The sequence below is a fragment of the Podarcis erhardii genome (assembly GCF_964252035.2).
Source record: "Podarcis erhardii genome assembly, chromosome: 3".
Taxonomy (NCBI): Eukaryota; Metazoa; Chordata; class Lepidosauria; order Squamata; family Lacertidae; genus Podarcis; species Podarcis erhardii.
In genome coordinates this window covers 20,032,431-20,051,279 of record NC_138507.1, presented here as the reverse complement: position 1 = coordinate 20,051,279, position 18,849 = coordinate 20,032,431, and the positions used below count along the sequence as shown (strand labels likewise).

The following is an 18,849-nucleotide window of genomic DNA, read 5'->3' as shown; positions in this document are numbered from 1 at the left end:
TTCCCTTTGGCTCTTTGCCACAGCAACACGCTTCCTGCCTTGCTGCGTTTGGCTTCTTGACTCCTTGCTTCCTGATCCTTGGACCCTTGGCTCCTTGACTCCTGGTTTCCTGACCCTCAGACCCTTGGCTTCTTGACTCCCGACTCTCTGACCCTCAGACCCTTGGCTTCCTGACTCCTGGCTTCCCAACTCCCGTTCCTGCTCCCACTCTGCCATCTTGCCCCCAGTCCCGACGTAAACCGGACCGTGACACCCATTCTCCCCATTTGCTGTTCATGTGGGGAAAGTGGTCTATTTACCAGTGGAAAGAGGCACACACACACACCCCCAACACCCTTTCCAAAATATATAAAAATAAAACTTTAAACATTTTTTAAAACAACAACACCACCTTCCCCATACAGGGCTTGGGAGTCAGATAACTCCATACTGTCATTTCTCTGATGAAAATAGAGTCATTCTAAGGAAAAGCAGGACATCCTGGGATCAGATCAGAAACTGGGATGGCTTCTCTAAATCCAAGGCTGTGCCTGGAAGATAGGGACATTTGGGAGGTCTGCTACAGTCAGATTCACGTAGCATCAGGCGTGTCGCTGTCCAAGACCAGCCATAAAAATGTGGGGTGCACCAAAATATTCCCAAATGACTTTATATGCATTCTTAAGGGAATAGAAAGGGACGGGGGTGGAGCTGTGGGTTAAACCACACAGCCTAGGACTTGCCGATCAGAAGGTTGGTGGTTCGAATCCCCACGACGGGGTGAGCTCCCGTTGCTTGGTCCCTGCTCCTGCCAACCTAGCAGTTCAAAAGCATGTCAAAGTGCAAGTAGATAAATAGGTACTGCTCCAGCGGAAAGGAAAACGGCATTTCCATGCACTGCTCTGGTTCGCCAGAAGTCGCTTAGTCATGCTAGCCACATGACCCAGAAGCTGTACACCGGCTCCCTTGGCCAATAAAGTGAGATGAGCGCCGCAACCCCAGAGTCGTCCACGACTGGACCTAATGGTCAGGGGTCCCTTTACCTTTACCTTTAAGAGAATAGAAAGCAGCAGAGCTAAAGAGCCTGGAGGAAGACAATAAACAGTCACCTGATGCTTAGGTTAGAATTTGTATCCATAAAGGAGTCTGCTGCTCTAGAATCTAGAGCAGTCGAGCATAGGGTTCGTCTGTTACAGTGCTTTGGATTATATTAATTGAAACTGCCATGTATACTCGACTTCAGAGCAAAGGTGATGATCCCTTCCCTCAAGCAAAACATCTGGAGAAGTCAGGAGAGTTTCTGCAAAGCTCGGGGCAGGGGTGTGAGTGCACCCTGGGCCGTCAAACAAGCATAAAATAGAAAGTGAACAGTTCCCCTGCTCAACATGCTAAATGTTACTCGCATTGTGGCCTTTATCTGGCTGGTCAATACAGGACTAAATCTTTGTGTGGTGAAAATAAGGAATTGGTGGAAGTTGTGGGGTTGTTTTTCTTTTCGTGTTGGTAGCCCTGGAGAGCAAACCATGTGATGAACAAATAAAAAGAACATCTTGACTTGGCGATCATCAGCATTAAAAGCCACATTCCCAGCACCCAGCAATCAAACCAGTGGGACCTGGTGCATTTATCTGAAGTCAGCTGATTGGGAAAAGCCACAGACCATGTGCTGAATGTCATTCATGTTTATGTACTTCACATTCCATATCAGCGCTGCAGGGAAAATTGTTTTCTTGGGTCCTGTCAGTTCAGAATTCCTGTTTTGTTTCTTCAGTTTCCACCCCCCGCCCCGCCCCGCCCCTTTCAGCTTCTTAGTTTAAAATTGTTCTTAGCTCTTTCTTTGAATCCTCACGCTCAGCTACAAGGTGTCAGCGTTGAATAGAAGTATTGACTCAAACGTGACAGAGTTATTTCAAAATAGGGTGGCAGTTTTTTCAGCTTCTGCAGCTATCGTTAGCTTAAATTCCCTTAATGTGGCCTTGGAGCATGTGTTAGACTTTAGACTTTAGAGTATTGATCTAAGAAAAAATAACTGTGGCCTAATCAGTGCTGCATTTCAGCTCTTTGGCTTCATGTAGTTTACAAAGCTGTTGTGCATTTGATTTGCTATGGCCTCGTCATATTATATTACAGAGTGAGACACAAGGCCATAACAAACCAAATACACAAGTGTGTGTGTATAATTCTAGAAAAAAGGACAGTAGGATGTAATGTCAATATCTGATTATGTTTATTAGTTATTTTTGTGCAGTCCACTTTTGCTGCTCAAGGTGGTTAATCCAGTGTTCTGGATACTGTTAGACTACAATTCCCACCACTCCTGACAACTGGCCATGTTTTCTGGGGCTGATGGGAGTTGTATTCCTGCAGCATGTGAATGGCCACCCCTCCGTCGCTGCTGTACATGATGAAGATGCCTCATTAGAGCAGGAAGCAGAATTGCAAATGAAATGTGCACCCGAATTACTTCCGCGGGCCTGTCTGTCATCTAAAAAGAGCACATATTATTCATGTGGCTGAAGTGCACCATCTATTTGAGTCAATATCTGGGTCTCATTCAGGAAACTCTGAAAACACTCTAATGGATAATGGAAACATTTTGTTTTGCAGGCACTTTCCCATCCTTGGTCATTTGTGTATTTATGCCTCAGCTCTGTTGAAGCATGTTATTTTCACATCTAAAAAAGATCATTTCAGGGTTGAGCAGACACAGCATATTCAGCCGCAGCTGGAATACATCTGGTACAGTTCATTCTTTGGAAAGTTTATGAAAAGGTCTTGAAATATGAATGGGTCTTCTGAAGGCGGAGATCAAATGAGAAATGTTAAATAAAGGGTCTGATCTGGTTGAATAGGTAAATGATAAAATATTTCGCTTTGTTGTTGCTCCTGGGAACTTGTTAGCCCGGTTCTCAAACTCCAGTAGCAGTGCAACAAGTGAAGAGTTCCCAGTTCCCAGTTCTCTGTCTCTGCCGCTACGGGAGAAATACTCATCACATAACTTCCCTACAAACAAATAAGAAAGGATGGTCATTATAGACCGGATGTAATCTAATTTTGTATAACCTTTGTGCAAGCAAATCAGGAAGAACACTCAATGAACAAGTCATCTAGAGGACCCTAACTTAAGTCCCATTGATTTCAATGTGTGTACACCAAGCATGATTAATTCTGGGTTTGACCCATAATGTTTATTCATCAGCATTTCCTTCAATATTACATTCTTATAATCAAATGAAGATTCAGTAATAAAAGCCTACAGACGCCTAGTGAGCCCAATCCTATTAGCTATATTTTAGCAACCATCCTAATGTTGCTAAGTCCAATTAACTTTTTGGGAAGGGGCATTAAAAAAACCAAAAACCTGGTAGTTCAACAATGTTTTGGAGGTGCATTAGCTTTGATGGCTTTCCTGCTGACTTTTGCAATGATAAAAATTGTGATCAAGCAGTAGGTGGAAGATGGATCAGGGCATAATAATGCTTCTGTTCATGCCTTTCCCTGTCTTCACGATGCAAAACATCCCAGTGCTTCAGCGTGACGAGGAGAGAGAGAAAATATTTTCATAATCTTACAAGTGTTTACAATCTGCCTTACAAATCAAAGTAATATGGTAATAAACAGATAAGCAAAATAACACATGGTTGTTAAATGAAGTCTCCTTTTTTCTCGTGGGAGATGGAGCGAGGGAGGACTTTGTTGAATATACCATTCTGAGATTATCTCTCTCTTTTTTATTATTAAGGCTTTAAAAATGCTTACCTTCTGCAGTTGGACACTTTATTGATAAATAATTTAGACCGCATCTTAGCAGCTCCTCTCCACGTGCAACAATATTATCTGATTTAATTATGTCTCCATAGCAAAATAATAATAATAAAAGAAATCCACTCCTAGCATGATTCAAAAGTATGCTGTTTTATGAATAGTTCAGTAGATAACCTTTGAATATAGATAGTGCAGATTTCAGAATTTCAGGCCCTACACAAGTACATACACCCTACAACTTGTTTCTAGGCTCTTATCTGTCATTCCAGTCATACACTGATCTGCACAGTGATTAAGTGATGTTGCCGGAGCTTCCAATTAGCTGGTATGAAATGCAAATTTATCCCACCTTCACTGATGAGTTACAAACAGGGATGAATGGCTAGGTGTCCTTCTTGCCCCTGTCACTTTTGAATTTGTTAATTTACAAGTCTGTCCATCTTGTTTCCAGTTTAAATTGCATTTTTTGTCTTATTTTAAAAAGCACTAAATACACTACTTACAGTTTTAAGATTTGGTCCTATGGAGTAGCCCTTTTTTTTAATAATAGCATATATAGATGTATTGTTGGTCCCATGGGCATTTGGGACTCCATTTTCCATGTAACCTTAGTAGATCCCAGCAGCAGCCAGGCTTTCCAGAAGCTGGCAAGACCTGTTATTTGCTTATAGAGACCTTAAATGCACCCTGAATTAATACTATAAGTATGCAAGGAAATGTCCATGGAGGCGCAGGTTAATTTTGCAACCTGGGCGACTGTCTACCAGCTCCATCTGGTACTCTAGCTGAAACCCTACCTACCCTGTCTCATCAGAGTGGTATATGTTCTGGTTATCTCCCACTTGGACTACTGCAACGTGCTCTATATGGAGCTACGTTTGAAGGTGACCCAGAAACTACAACTAATCCAGAACGCGGAAGCTAGACTGGTGACTGGGAGCAGCCGCCAGAACCATATAACATCAGTCCTAAAGGATCTACACTGGTTCTTGGTATGTTTTTGAGCACAGTTCAAAGTGTTGGTGCTGGGCATGCATATCTATGGTATGACAAGGTTAAGATTAACAAGGTTTTCAAGAACCATATTGTCAGAAAAGCAGTGTTTAACGTCTGGACAAAATATAAAGACTTACTGGAAAATAAAACTCCAAGGTGGCTTTCATCATTGGAAGCTAAGGCCCGAAAAAGACTTAATATGGAGGCCAATTGGCCAAAGTATTGGGAAATACTAGAAAAAGACGGAGATAATTGGAAATTGCAGAGTATGGAGAAAATGAAAGATAAAGTGCGAGATTGGTTACACTATGCTCAGATTAAGGAAGTTTTTAAACTTGACAAAAAGTTAGGGTTCCAGGTGGAAAAATCTAAGCTGGAAACGGAATTGTTAGAACCTAAGACTAAGGTACTTTCAAGAATGTATAACTTGCTGTTAAAATGGAACACACAAGATGAAACGGTAAAATCGGTTATGATAAAGTGGGCACAGGACATTGGGTACAATATCATGTTTGAGGACTGGGAAAGGTTGTGGACCACTGGGCTGAACTTCACTGCATGTAATGCTTTGAAAGAAAATGTTATGAAAATTATATACAGATGGTACATGACCCCAGTCAAACTTGCAAAAATATACCATTTGTCCGATAATAAATGTTGGAAATGTAAAGTAAGTGAAGGAACTTTCTTTCACCTCTGGTGGACCTGCCCTAGAGTGAAGGCTTTCTGGGAAATGATATATAATGAGCTGAAAAAGGTATTTAAGTATACCTTCCCTAAGAAACCAGAGGCCTTCCTCCTGGGTATTGTCGGCCAGAGGGTGTTAAAGAAGGACCGAACATTTTTTTTGTATGCAACAACGGCAGCAAAGATACTCGTCGCTAAGCACTGGAAAACCCAAGATTTACCCACACTGGAAGAATGGCAGATGCAACTGATAGACTATATGGAACTGGCCGAGATGACCGGCAGAATCCGAGACCTGGGAGAAGAGACAGTTGAGGAAGATTGGAAGAAATTCGGGATTTACCTACAAAAATATTGGAAATTGTATGAATGTTAAGAAGGATGCTAGATCATAAATAATCTGGCACCACTAAGTTAGATGGTGTTATGAAGATAAGTGAGATTTAAGAAAAGATAAATTTTTGGATAATTATTAGATTACATTTAAATTCTTAGGATTTGAACAAAGGATATCTAAAATTAGAGAAAAAACATGGGAAAATTAGATAATAAGATTGGAAACAAGGCGATAAATTGCTGGAAAAAAAAATTTTTGTGTGAGGAACGCAGGAGCGGGAGATGTGAGGAAGTCCAAAGAAGTTAAGAAATTATGTTAAGATACATGTTATATTGTTTCTTCTTTTGTATTGTATTTAAAATTGTTAATAAATATTTATATTCTGCGTCAAAAAAAAAAAACAAAAAAAAACCACAAAGTGTTGGTGCTGATCTTTAAAGCCCCAAAGGGCCCCAACCCTGTATACTTGAAGAAGCATCTCCACCTCCACCGTTCAGCCCAGATACTGAGCTCCAGCTCTGAGAGCCTTCTGGCAGTGGCAGAGCTTCACCAGGGGGCAGAAAGCAGGTGGGGGCAGGGCTGGCGCGTGTCCCAGGGGTGGGGCATGGGTCCTGGGGGGGTGATGCACCACCCGCAGGGGTGTGGCGTGTGTCATGGGGGGTGGCACACCACATGGGGGGCATGACGCCCAGCGCGGGCAGGGGGGCAGCCGCAATGGCACCCCATCAGGATCATGCTGCCGGGGGCGGTGCACTCCCCCCGCACTCCTCTTCCTCCGCCAGTGCCTTCTGGGAGTTTCCTCACTGTGAGATGTGAAACTACAGGAAACCAGGCAGAGGACCTTCTCAGTAGTGGCACCCACCCTGTAGAACACCCTCCCATCAGATGTCAAAGAGATAAACAACTATTTGACTTTTAGAAGACATCTGAAGACAGCCCTGTTCAAGGAAGTTTTTGATGACTGATGTTTTATTTTGTTTTTAATATTTTGTTGAGAGCTGCCCAAAGTGGCGGGAGCAACCCAGTCAGATGGGTGGCATAGAAATACCACCAATAATAATAATAATAATAATAATAATAATAATAATACTACTACTAAAAAAACAAATTTATATCTGCACATTAATCCAGAAAATGCAGAACCAAGTCAGTTCACTCCAAAATACGGAGTGATTGAATTCCTCGCGCATCCCTAGCTACTTAGCAAGTGACATTCCTTGCAAAAGTTCAGAACATAAAAGCGAGATGTTAGGCAACTTCTTGTGTCGTCAGTGTAAAGCAGTCCAGATGCACAAAGGTGAAGCCTTGAAGGTGCATGTACAGAAAGAAGATTAAACTTCATACCCGTATTGCAGTTTTCATTGGTTTCTTTGAAACGGTGTCAGCTACAAAGACATCAAATGACAGGTGTGTTTCACACCAACTTCTTCCTCCCGCTGAAGCTCTCTTTGATTTTTGTGAACTACTTGACCAGACCCTTAGGACTAAGGAGGCTTTTGTTTGGTGTGTATCTTGTCTATTTAGGTCAACACTCTACCGGGTAATCCTTCGAAAGTGGTGCAGCTTCACTTCCTAGCCTCACCTTTGACCTCTCACACCACACAGCCCTAAAAATCCATACACAGATATCGGCAAATCCTATGTGTGCTCCCACACCTTGAAGAGTCCTGTGTGAACAGGGCTCCTGGTTGTATTAATAACCTATGTAAATCCAGCTGTGCATGGCAGTCAAGTGCCATGTGATGCAGAGTGAAGCAAATTCCTCCAGCGGCACATCTGGACCCTCTGGGAGGGCTGTGCATCCACCTACTGCTGTCTCTGCTGCCGTCGCTTCTCTCCCCCCCCCCGCTGTGCCCCTGCTGTCTTGTCACCTTGCCTTATATGAACAGCAGCCCAACAAGCATCAAAGGAGCTGCAGCATGTTTGTTTACATGGAATACACATTCTTTACTGGTATTGTAAATGAACGAGCCCTCTCCTTTCCCTGCGGTGTGTGCTTCATGTGGGCGGGGGGAGGGGGGGCTACAGGGCGGCATGTATTGGAGTTATGCTCATGTCATAGACTGGCTGGCTGCAGAAGAAGGGTGGGAGGCAACAGCTGGGGAAACCCCAAGGGAAGAAGGCTCAGAGCCAGGGGGTTGGCGGTGGGGGTGACAATGAATGGTCAGAGGGAGAAGAGGAGGAAGACAGGGAGGAGGAGGTGTTGGAAGGTGAAGAGGTAACAGGTTCGGTGAGCAGGGATAGTCTGTGGCAGAGAGACGTTCCAAATCAGGGGCAGAAGAGGAGGCTGGCTGCTCCCCCTCCTGCTGCAACCAGCTCCCCTCATCCCTGATCTCACAGGTCCAGAAGTGGTATGAAGAGGTGGAGCAGAGACAGATAAGGCGATGAAGTCTCAGATTGCTTGGGAGGGATCCAGGGGAGGAGGAAAATTAGAGACCCTCAGCCCCCACAACTGCCTCATAGCGGCAAAATCTACCAGGAAGAGTTGTTGTGCTCACTAGACCTGGCCTTCTGAGCTGTCTTCTTTATTTGAATAAAGAGTTAACTTCACTGACGCCGTGTGATTTATTCCTGACCTCCACTCCTGACAGCGTAGAAGTCTGGTTTTGTACTTTTTTTTCAGATAAAGCGAAGTTTCTTTCAGACCATCACCTCCAGTTCTCCTCGGGTGCCAAAATGTCTTGGGCTAGCGCTGATGGTAGGCTTCGCTTTCATTTCTCTCAACACGTGGCCATCCAGGTGAAGGGGAGGGGTGCATACAACATCAGGGCCAGCAGATGCAGTCACACACCCAGTCCATGCATTTTCGCAATCCGTAACAGGCCTTTGTTTCTTGCCGACATTGCACGTGGTTGCTTGAGATCCTGCATTGTGACCTGACCCTTCTCTTGTCCCAGGGTATATTTCCATTGGTGTTGGGGGGGGGGAGTTGAATTTCCCAAGAAGCTTTCCACAATGACCAGTGTTGGGAACTACAGTTCCCATGTGTCAATGTGGTAAAGTGTGGACCATCTTGGCTGTGAGTTCTGGAAGTCCTGCTTCTTGCCTTGCAGGCCTTTTTCCACCTTGCCTGGGAGGGCCGGGCCCTGACTGACTCCGACTACAAAAGCTGAGGCTGCTAAATAGACTCTTGGGCTGTGTTCTTGTTCGCAGGGGTTTGTTGCTATTGATTTTTTGTGTCTTGATTTTGGATCTTGTGATTTGTGTGGTGGTTGTTCAGTTTGGTTGTGTCCTTTTTGATGTTTTATTTGTTTATGACCACTTTTGTTAAGTTTCAAAATCCTGAGTTGTTGCTGTTTTGTATGCTGTAAGCTGCTCTGAGCATTGTTTTCACTTTGGAAAGGCGGCACACAAATAAAATTATTGACAGATTGATGTGTGTAGTGACAGCAGCACGAAAGCGCCAACATTAAGACCTAGGAGAAAGCTCTTGGAAAGACACAAGCTTGTTTCTGAGTCCTCACAGAAAAAGCTGGCAATTACTAATTATATTCTGGAACAAGTAGAGGGGAACTTACCTATCACTAATGATGATGAATGAGAAGGGGTAGATTCAGACAACATGTTAGTGGACCATTCACTGGATGATTTTATCTCCCTGTTTGAGAGTTTCAGCCTGCCAGAGCGAGCTACTCTTAAGGAGATGAAAAGTGAGTCACTTATCTATTTCTAGAGCACCCACATTAACTAAGCATTGTAGAGAAATCAAAATAAGACACATAAAGGAAGTCGAGTGGAGGGAGAAGGAAGAAGAGGGAGAACAATTTGTCAGTACCAGAACAAAGAGGCGAGTTGTTAACAGGCTGTTACATACAGAAGGCCTCTTTAGCCTTCTTGCTCAGAGGGAGGTGGCAATGAGCTACTTAGGCCTTAGTCCCCTAGCTGGAGACAGAAGCCACGGTGACCTTCCCTTAGAAATGGGGAGAAATTTGATTCAGTTTCCTGACCTTACAAATAATTCACATTTTCTATAACAGCATGAGAACTAAAGAAAACAAAGCAATCCTTTGAAATTGACTCCAAATTCTACAATGCAGATCTCCAGCCAAGCAATGGAGAGGGGAGGGGGATATACTTGGGTAAAATGTGCAGAAAAGTGCATGTTAGACACAAAAATGCATGATATTAAGGGAAACTTCTTTGCACAGGGCCCCAGGCGCCTAATCAGCTTGCTCCGCCACTGCATGCAGCTGTATTGAGGCAACACTGACTGTTGAAATTTTGTGCTCCCTAATAATTTTGTGCCTGGGGCAACTGCCCCTGTGGCTCCCCCATGCTACGCCACTTGCTGGAAGTGTTTCCAGGGACACAAGTGGCATGCCTCTCATTTTCCTACCACATTTGCATTTTTTAGTTGCGTGTTTTCCTCCTTCCAGAGCTGAACATGCATCTGGTATAGCAGATGTTCCACTGGAGTAGCAACAGCAGTGTGCCCCTAGTCCCTGCAAAATAAGAGTATACAACTGCTCTTTCAAGCAGTGGTGCTATATTTAGAGTTCAATATACTACATTCTATCCTTTGAATCAAGAGTTTGCTTATAAGAGGTCATATTCTGCGTAGCCTATGCAAATGTTTAGTCCCAGTGTTTCCTTCTTGGCCCTATCAGGCTTCAGCACATTTGTAGCACCTGAATGAGGTGTCATGTCTGAAGCTTTTGAAGGCAAAGCATTATAAAGAACTTACTCATTCCATTTAATGCCCATAACAAAAGCCAATGGCAGATGGAGTTCACATTTGCTTTGCTTACTTAACTATCTTCACATTTCAATATGGAATAAGGCAAAACTGGTAAAAGACACACACACACACATATATATATCCCTCCTATAGGCAGAAGCTGTGAAAGAGTAACAAAAATAGCTACAACAGCAAGTTTCTGTGAGTAACCTTTCTGATCTATTAAGTGGAACAAAAGGTTCATAGGAATATTTTTAAATGCTTGGAAATGGGGAAAAGGGAGAGAGGGACAAAATCTGTGGTGGGTGCAAATGCTGTCGTCCTTTCTGTTTGCAGACAGCAGGGTCCTGAAAGCTTCTGAGCTTCACTGAACAAAAGGGTGGAGATGAGGGAGGGTCTTTCCTTCCTTCCTTCTCACTTCCTTTCCTAAGCTGCTGCTTAGCAGTGACTGAAGGGAGTGGCATAGGATAGGCAAGGCCAGACCCACAGAGGTCCTCATCCCAGCTCATCGCCTCAGTGACCATTTAGCTTCATGGCTCCTCCTCCTAACGCATCAAGTGGTGCTGAAAGATACATCATAAGTGTGTAGGGTTCAGGATACTGAGTGTCCCAATAAGAGGACTTGAGGGATTTGACCTGCAGTGCTTTCATTTGCTCCAAGGCCTAGTGTTAGAACCACAGCACTGACCCTGATTCCTGTCCCAGGCTCTAGCTGTAGCCTTTCTTAATGGTGGCAGCAGAAGAGCCCATTTCAGTTTCCCAGAATGCTCCAGAGCAATGCTAGTGTAATAAACAAAAATCTGCCCTTATTCCCTTATGGGGGACACAAGAGCCCTTACAGAGTCCTTTGCAGGTTCTCCATCGATCGGAGATAAGAACAGAGGCCAACCAGAAAATATTGAGAAGCAAAGCAGCTAGTAAGCCTGATCTTTATTGAACTGTTGCAACAGGGTGCCCTCTTCACACGAAGGAGAAGGAGGAGGACCCAGAACAAAGGTGTGCCAGCCCTTATATAGACATTTTAAATTGCCCACCTTGGAGTCCAAGACCACCCCCAGAAACATCATACCTACATCACAGAAGGGGTGTAGCCCAAGACCACCCCCAGATACATCATTCCTACATCACAGAAAGGGCAGGCTAAAGCAGAAATCTGAGTGGGTTGTTTACTTCATAATCTGAGTGGGTTGTTTACCTCCTGTCTGGCAAGTTACCTGTTAATGCTTACTGGATTGATACCCTGAGGAGCCTGGCCAGTCTTTTGTAATGATAAATACTTACAGTAGTTCCTGAGCCAAGTCACAGGCTCACCCTGTTCATACACAGACATACCCTTAAGGCAGGATTTGTGAAGGAAAAGACAATGGGGAGGCTTTTCCATTTGACTTTGCAGAGAAAACATCTGGTCAATTTGGAAGTCAAAATGGCTTCATGGCTCTTCTCCTGTGCAGCTTCAGACATGTGGTTTATATATTTATGTACATGTTTGCTTGGTACATTTATGAACCTTTATTATATACATAAAACCTTTTTTTTTCCCCACTAGGTTTAGGGTATTGTGGGAAATTAAGATGTCTGTCTGGTGTTGCCGGACTCATTAATGCCAGTTCTCTCACCAGCAGGGAATGTGCCAGTCCAACTGCTTTGATCCACTCTGTCAGTCATTATGTACAACCAAGATGGTGCTACTGGGAATCATGGAGAGATCTTTCAGAGCAGCATCCCGTCTCATTACAGTTTATTCCATGGGTATCACAGCAAGATATTTGCAGAGCAGGAGGCCTCAAAGAATGCAAACAAATCAGGGCCATAAACAAACAAACAAACAAATGTCTCCATGGTCCTCAGTCTAGCACTAATCCTACAAAACCCATTGAGTAGGGTTCACCAGCTGTCACCAAATTAAGAACTTGCAGAATTCCCTGATTGGCTAGAAATTGTGGCAATTAATGCCCGTATTTTCTAAAGAAGTGTGGATTGTTCACTTATTGGTAAAATATATGCACTTCTAATAGCTAGAACAAGATTTGCCGATAGAAAGATGAAACCGCTGCCAGGAATATGGGCTGGTTCCATAGTTCATAGGGAATTAAAAGCAGTCAAAGGAGCTTCTCCAAAGACAAGCATCAAAAAGCCCCTTCTTTCTTTTAACACAGGGAGAAGAACCCCCAGACACTGACAGGTTAAATATTGTATATCTGAAATGTATAGAAGTACAGTTTGAAGGAACTTGACTGAGCCAGTGAGTTAAAAAAAAAAACTGAGACAAGAAACAATTTAAGCATTTTTCCAAGCAAGAGATTAGTCATGCAACAGAAGAGTAGCTGAAAGCCGTGCCCAACTGGTTCTTTGTAAGTGAGAAGAAATGTGGGGGGAAACAACTCAAGGCAACGGAGAAATACTTGAGCTAGGGATAAAGAAAAAACAATCCTAAAGTTAAGACTACTTCAGCAGCTTCAAAACAAAGCCCTTTTCACTCCTTCTTTTCATTCAAGGAAGAAAGGAGGGGTTAGAGAAGGATGGGTGCTTGTGGAAGACAAATGGTTAGCTCAACTTTGGGTGCTTATGCAGTGGTGTAGCGTGGGGGTGCAGGGGGGGCCGGCCACACCGGGCGCAACATCTGGGGGGGGCGCTCGCCACCTCCAGAGTCACCGAAGAGCCTCGAGGCTCAGCTCCTTTGGGAGGAGGGGTCGGGCTGGGCGACCAGGGGGAGCAGCAGGCGCCAGCAAGGAGGTCTGGAGCCGGAGCCTGGCCAGGATCGCACGCAGGATGGGGCGCAAGAGGGAGGGGAGAGTCGAGCCTGTCCCCCCCCCACGAGGACTACTGCGAAGAGGCGGGAGGGAGAGGAGGCCCCTTGGGAGGAGCGGGCAGGTGCTGGGGCGGCGGCGCCGGGCGGGGGCCGAGGGGTGGGCGCCCCCCTGCGCGGGCATCGCCTCACCGCCGCCGCGGGCTTGGCTGGACGGCGGCCGAGGGGAAGCGCCATACAAGGCCAGGATCCGGGCCCGCCCCGCTCTCCTTATTTGGCGCCCGGTTCCGGCTCCCGGGTGGCCTCCTCCTCCCCCCCCCGCTCTCGCTACCAGTGGAAAGAGAGACGGAGGTGCAGCGGAACCCGCAGCCTTTGCAGGCGCCGCCCGGCCGGGGGAGGGGAGCGCGGAGGAGCCCCGCGGGGCCTGGGCCCGACCAGCCGAGCCTCCCGAATTGCACCACGCAGCCAGGATCTTGTGGCAAGGAAGGAGCCCAGTCTGCGCCCTCCTTCCCCACAGAGCTGCAGAGGGAAATCAAGGTTCTCCTGCTAGTTTCTCTTCTTCTCTCCCCCCCCCACTGCGTTGCAACCGTGGCCCCCCTCTCGGTGCACATAGCACGATTGCAATCTCTCTCACACACACACACACCCCAAGTTAAACTAATGGAGCAAGCCAGCCCCAAAGATTTGTAGAACTGTGAATACCCCAGCCCAGGCAGCAGCAAGAAGAAGCTGGCAGCGGCGGCAGGTTAGGGGTTAGGGGCGCAAATTACTTGCCGTGCCCCGGGTTATGGGGCGCAAATTACTTGCCTTGCCCCAGGTGCTGACAACCCACGCTACGCCGCTGTGCTTATGGGAGCCAACCACTTTCTCCATGTGCCCCTATTTTCCAGGGATTGTCCCGGATTTACAGAAGCCGTCTCAGTATCTGATTTGATTCCAGAATGCCCCACTTTCCCTTTGTTGTTGTTGTTGTTTAGTTGTTTAGTCATGTCCGACTCTTCGTGACACCATGGACCAGCGCACGCCAGGCTCTCCTGTCTTCCACTGCCTCCTGCAGTTTGGTCAAACTCATGCTGGTAGCTTCAAGAACACTATCCAACCATCTCGTCCTCTGTCGTCCCCTTCTCCTTGTGCCCTCCAACTTTCCCAACATCAGGGTCTTTTCCAGGGAGTCTTCTCTTCTCATGAGGTGGCCAAAGTATTGGAGCCTCAGCTTCAAGATCTGTCCTTCCAGTGAGCCCTCAGGGCTGATTTCCTTCAGAATGGATAGGTTTGATCTTCTTGCAGTCCATGGGACTCTCAAGAGTCTCCTCCAGCACCATAATTCAAAAGCATCAATTATTTGACAATCTTTATGGCCCAGCTCACACTTCCATACATCACTACTGGGAAAACCATGGCTTTAACTATACGGACCTTTGTTCGCAAGGTGATATCTCTGCTTTTTAAGATGCTGTCTAGGTTTGTCATTGCTTTTCTCTCAAGAAGCAGGCGTCTTTTAATTTCGTGGCTGAAGTCACCATCTGCAGTGATCATGGAGCCCAAGAAAGTAAAATATCTCACTGCCTCCATTTCTTCCCCTTCTATTTGCCAGGAGGTGATGGGACCAGTGGCCATGATCTTCGTTTTTTTGATGTTGAGCTTCAAACCATATTTTGCGCTCTCCTCTTTCACCCTCATTAAAAGGTTCTTTAATTCCTCCTCACTTTCTGCCATCAATGTTGTGTCATCTGCATATCTGAGGTTGTTGATATTTCTTCCGGCAATCTTAATTGGGATTCATCCAGCCGAGCCTTTCGCATGATGAATTCTGCATATAAGTTAAATAAGCAGGGAGACAATATACAGCCTTGTCGTACTCCTTTCCCAATTTTGAACCAATCAGTTGTTCCATATCCAGTTCTAACTGTAGCTTCTTGTCCCACATAGAGATTTCTCAGGAGACAGATGAGGTGATCAGGCACTCCCATTTCTTTAAGAACTTGCCATAGTTTGCTGTGGTTGACACAGTCAAAGGCTTTTGCATAGTTAATGAAGCGGAAGTAGAATACCCCAGAACTCTGCTTGTCCTATCACTGCCCCCCTCCTATTCTCTCCCCCATTTCTTCCCTTTCTACTGTTTTAATACCCCATTCTTTCCCCCCACCCAGCCTATGGAAGGTTGCTGCATGACCACTAACTCTGCCCACAGTCTTTAAAGTGTTTGCAATTTGAGTATTCAAGACACACCCGTGCATAAATGCTACCCCTGTATCAATAGCGTATTGCTGTGTGCCTATGCGCTAGAAATGTTGCTTGCCATTAGCCCCTTTCCTTCGCTTATTTATGTTACTTGCTGCCTCTGCGCATGCATGCTTCCACTTCCAGAGAGCCAGCGTGGTGTAGTGGTTAAGAGCGGCAGACTCATAATCTGGTGAACCAGGTTTGATTCCCCGCTCCTCCACATGCAGCTGCTGGGTGACCTTGGGCTAGTCATACTTCTCTGAAGTCTCTCAGCCCCACTCACCTCACAGAGTGTTTGTTGTGGGCGAGGAAGGGAAAGGAGAACGTTAGCCACTTTGAGACTCCTTAGGGTAGTGATAAAGCGGGATATCAAATCCAAAACTCTCTTTCTCACCTACATAAGGAATAACTATGGTAAGTGCTAATAATGTGTCAGCAAAGAGGCAGAAGAAGAAACCTTACTATGGTTTGCATCCTTGCTGGTACCAAGGTTCTTGGTGTGGTAAAAGCGAGATAGATATGATATTTCTTACAAAACAAAAAAAACAGGAACAAGACGTAATTATTGCTTCTGAGCGCCAATGAAGATGGATGCCACATGAGAAATCACTCTGAGAATGTTGGAGCAGAATTACAGCTGACTTTACATTTCTGGCAGCAGCTTCTGCCTTCCCCAACCCTCACAAATCTGCCCTGATTTATATTATTGATTTGGAGAGTAAAGAGATTGATTGGGAGAGTAAAAAGAGAAAATACTAGGAAAAGAATGGAAGACATCATTCTCCCCCATGCCCTCTGCTTCCTCTGCGTTCGTTTCCCACCCATAAAACTCATTCCTGTCAATGTTTTACTATTTCCAGAGCTTTATAGATATTACCAATAACAGATAATTGTGTTGGCGGAGCAGCCTAGACTGCTCACTGTAAACACTGCAATACCTACCATACTTTCGAATCACATTCAAAGGGCATTCCCTCTCTCCCACCTCTCAAAGAATTCTGGGCATAGTAGTTTGTTAAGGGTTGCTGGGAATTGCAACTCTCCGAGGAGTAAACTACAGTACCCATAATTCTTTGAGGGGAAAATATGCCTTTGACCGTGCTTTAAAGGTACAGTGAGGAATTCAATGTCACACTGAGGTGATCATTCAGTTAGGGCATGCATTTTGGCCTGCCAGATGGAACAATCCCTTCTCTCATCCCCTGCATGCTGTTCTGGAGGTTGTTCCACCCACCACAAGCCAATTTTTTTTGGGGGGGGGGAGTGTTGAGGAGGAGAGGAGGGAAAGACCCATTGTGCAAGCAGAAGTCCTTTTGCAGGGTTTCCGCTGAAGGGTCTCATTAGCTGAATACCACCAATAATGATGATGATGATAGTTACATATGTTCCTTATGTGTCTCCTGCTCTTAGCTTGTGTCTGGATTAGGATTCTGAGTGCTGTGTTCTGATTCGATACATGATATCCAATCACATAGCACTGTCAGGGTTTGGGCTACTGGCACTGGCTCTTGAGCTCCGGGTTACAATTTGCAGCTTGAGGGTTTAGACAGCCAATCACGTTGAGAGTGGGAGTGGCCCAGGCCTTCAGAAATACATATAAGCAGCTGCTTTGCCCCTGCTGCTTCAATAAAACCTTTAAGCTGAATCAGTACCTTGGGTATTGCTTGAACCCACGTGGACTTCATACCCGCCAACATTTCTCCAATGAAAATAGGGACATCCTAAGGAAAAGCAGGACATTCCTGGATGAAATCAGAAACAGGGACAGATTCTCTAAATCAGGGACGTCCCTAGGAAATTGGGACACTTGGAGGGTCTATTTCAATTATTATTATTATTATTATTATTATTATTATTATTAATTTATATGCTTTCCACCCTGGGTAGCTTCCAACAAAAAATAGTGTGTACACAGCTTTGGTCTCCACCAAGAGACAGCCAGGCATCTCAAACAGGATGCAGGCCTCATCACACAATGTGTCTTCTCAGTGTTCAGTAATCAGAGGCAATACTGATTAGAGAAGAAAATGGAAAAAGACCAATTTAACTGTCACGTCTTAATAGACATTGATGAATTTCTCTAATCCCTTTCAAAGCCAGATAAGCTTATAGTATCACTAGTATCTGATAGTGGTATGGTATGCTTTGTTTCAACCTATCCAATGTATGGACCCGAGTTGTAGTATTATTTATACAAATGTTTATAAGCCACTTATATGCCATATCAAAGCGGTGCACAGCAATGCATGCAACAGAATATAAAATACTATGAAAATAAAAATGATTGGCTGAGCTTGAGCAAGCAAACAGACAGAACTGATTAGGCCTGTCGGGATAAAAGGCCTTTATGAGAAGCCTGGAAGTTAACAGGGTGGCTGCTGAATCTCTACGGGAAGAGTTTTCTGCAGCATGGCACAGGCAACATTAACTGCTTGACCACTAGTTGAAGGCAGACTGTGTGTGAGAAACAATTTCCTCTCTCTTCTCACTGTCTCCATGACACCCAGGCTTCATTACTCTCTATCTCTTTTTAACAAAATAGGCCACAACCTCTTCAGTTTTATTTTGAATAGAAACATAGAGTTGGAGGGTTGGATGGGACCTCAAGAATCTAGTCCTGCAATGCAGGAATCTCAGCTGAAGCATCCATGACAGATGGCCATCCAACCTCTGCTTAAAAACCTTCAAGGAAGGAGAGCCCATCACCTCCTGAGAAAGACTGCTCCACCAGGAAGTTCTTCCTGATGTTTAGTCGGAATCTCTTTTCAAGTTCAAGTCCTACCCTCCAGAGCAGGAGAAAACAAGCTAGTTCCCTCTTCCACATGACAGCTCTTGAGATATTTGAAGATGGCTATCATATCTCCTCTCAGTCTCCTCTTTCCCAGGCTAAACATACCCAGCTCCTTCAGCTGTTCCTCATAAGGCTTGGTTTCCAGACCCTTGATGACCTTAGTTGTCCTCCTCTGCCCACATTCCATGAATGGTGATGAATGGTGGACCATTACCTTGATCATGTCAGTTGCCCATCTCTGCACCTCATCTCATATTATTAGTCTAAATGAATGGACTTCCGTCAGTCTCTTGGCAGTTCATTATTCCTAACTGAAACCAACTTTATCTGTATTTCTCTGCACCTCATCTCATATTATTTGGTTAAAATGTGGCAATCAATGTTTACACGCCATTCAATCTAAATGGAAGAATGCCCATATCATGCCTTTCCGACGGGTGTATTGTCTTTGCAGCTCCTTTCTGAACATAATTACTCCCATTGTGTTTGCTTTCTTCACTGCCTTATACTTCATCCAGGAGCAAAAATGAAAGCCAGGCCGATGGGTAAAAGGGAAGGCAACTCAACATCGCATTGCAGCATCTCATGACAGCAAACAAACAAAGAATCTGTTAGGATATTTCCGTTCCACTTTAAAAGGGAGCAGG

At 45.0% G+C, this 18,849-nt stretch overlaps 1 long non-coding RNA gene across 1 annotated transcript; it reads right to left on the bottom strand.

Annotated features, from left to right (window-relative positions):
* Positions 1-2,324: 2,324 nt before the first annotated feature.
* Positions 2,325-18,594, bottom strand: LOC309339506. Its single transcript, XR_014155424.1, has 3 exons — positions 18,546-18,594; positions 18,417-18,446; positions 2,325-2,982 (listed from the first exon to the last, which is right to left on the bottom strand). It is a non-coding gene; the product is annotated as an uncharacterized lncRNA (long non-coding RNA).
* Between the last annotated feature and the right edge of the window lie 255 nt (positions 18,595-18,849).